General features: G+C 39.2%; 1 long non-coding RNA gene across 1 annotated transcript; it reads left to right on the top strand.

Annotated features, from left to right (window-relative positions):
* Window positions 1-630: 630 nt before the first annotated feature.
* On the top strand, window positions 631-1,694 carry LOC126586258 (uncharacterized). Its single transcript, XR_007610769.1, has 2 exons — window positions 631-1,023; window positions 1,293-1,694. It is a non-coding gene; the product is annotated as an uncharacterized LOC126586258 (long non-coding RNA).
* The last annotated feature ends 277 nt before the right edge of the window (window positions 1,695-1,971 follow it).

The following is a 1,971-nucleotide window of genomic DNA, read 5'->3' as shown; positions in this document are numbered from 1 at the left end:
GATTCTAACTTGTTAATGATGCGATTCTTAGATGAACAAGATTGAAAATCAAAAGGTAAATAAACAAAACAAGCTAGAATGCTTTATTCTTAACTTGCTTGGTTTGTTAACTTGATATCAATGCTACAACTATTCTCCCCAACCTTAGAACGTTGGTTGACAACTTGGCATCGAATGTGAAAATTAAGTGATTGTAGACTGAAAATTCATTGATCCCAAGCAAAGCAAGGTATGTCTCTATAACTTGAACAGGTACAAATCTTTTCTTTTTCATACAAGCAATGTTATACTTTAAACTAATCTAAACTGTAGCAAGTGAGTTTCAACATCGAGTGCATTGAGAGAGAAGCACATTCATTCTAGTCAATGTGGCCACGCCAGTATCTAGGGAATGTTTCAAACTTAAGGCATATGGGAAATGATCATAGAATGATATTCCTTTTGTTCATGCACACATTACACGATGTTTCCCGTAATTGTTGAAGTAAGGAATAACCCATAACAAAAGCTAAAAACTCTTGCTTCAGTTCATTGGTTCGATGAAAAAATTTGTTTGGACTATGAAGAAAAAAGGCCAGCTATAGGGCCAAGTCTATTTTTATTTACCCAAAATCGCACAACTCCGGACTAGGCCTGTCATTTTTAACCCAACCCGTTAACCCGACCCGACCCGACCCGTTAAAATTAGTATTCGGGTGGGTGGTTAACGGGTCGGGTAGTTAACGGGTCAACCCGTTAGTCACCCGTTACATAACGGGTCAGTTTGGGTGAACCCGCGAAACCCATTAGCCACCCGTTAAGACCCGTTTGTAAGGATTTTTGTGTAATTTCAATAGCCCTAATTCAAAACCTCAGGACCTCAGCCGTCAGCCCTCACGTTCCTCACCTCTCTCGCTGCCTCACACGCCATTGCTCTCTGAGACTGAGATCGATGTGCAGCCTGTGCTCCTTCCTTCTAGCTCCGGTTATCTCCCTCATCTTCTTCCCTCAAAAACTTTACTGAACTCCACCATTCTCTCTCTGGTAAGCTGCGATTTCCTTCCACCTCTTCTTTCATTTCGATTACTTTTCGTTTCTGCAAATTAGATTTTTGGTTGTGTTTTGGATAATGGGTTTTGCGTTTTGTTCATGGGTTTTGTACAGAGTATTGATTTAGTGTACAGAGTATTGATTTCTTTGTTCATGGGTTTTGTTCATGCGTTTTGTTCATGGGTTTGAATCTTTGGAATCTGTTTGGACTACTTTTGACTCCTCGGTTTGTCGCTGCACTCTAAAATGGTCATTATCTGTAGGAAGGGCTTTGATAATTTCTTCCATTTACAAATTTTCTATGGCGAGTGCGGATAATCATGGAGGTAGGAACACGGAGCAGGTCTCATGATGATGATATATTTGTTTTCCTTATACATTGGAGTCTCTGTTAAGCTTTCGGGTGTATAAATAGAAGGCAGTTCCTGTATAATTCTTCTCTGGATAATCACTTGTTTCGGCTTGGCCTTTGTATGGGGAATTGAAAGGTATTCACAATATACAATTGTAGTGTTAATACTCAACTCTGGGGTTTTTTTAATTTTGAGTGGAGATAGAAAAACCCGCTTGATGGGATATATGGAATATGGATTGTCTGTCTCAAGCTTGTTTTTCGTTCGATCGTTTTGTGCGTTGAGATGTCTCATGGACAATTTACAGTACTATTTCTTGGAGTGAGTTAGTTTAGTTTTCTGTTAAGCAACAGGGCATGGCATGCAATGCAGTTGATTTAATTGCACAAAATGAGGAGCCAAACCAAACCGTCCATCACATTCCTGTTTCCCATCTCTTCCACCAAAACACGCTTCTTTAGCACTCGTCTCCTCTCTCTCTCCTCTCTTTCTCTCTCTTTTTTGTCACATAGGTTGTAATTGATTTGGATGAAATGTGTTTAAAAAAAAAAAAAAAAAAAAAAAAAAAAACATGAAACGGGTGACCCGT

Source organism: Malus sylvestris, chromosome 2 (genome assembly GCF_916048215.2).
Source record: "Malus sylvestris chromosome 2, drMalSylv7.2, whole genome shotgun sequence".
Classification (NCBI taxonomy): domain Eukaryota; kingdom Viridiplantae; phylum Streptophyta; class Magnoliopsida; order Rosales; family Rosaceae; genus Malus; species Malus sylvestris.
Note: the sequence above shows the minus strand (reverse complement) of the source record. Positions and strands in the feature narration are given on the sequence as shown.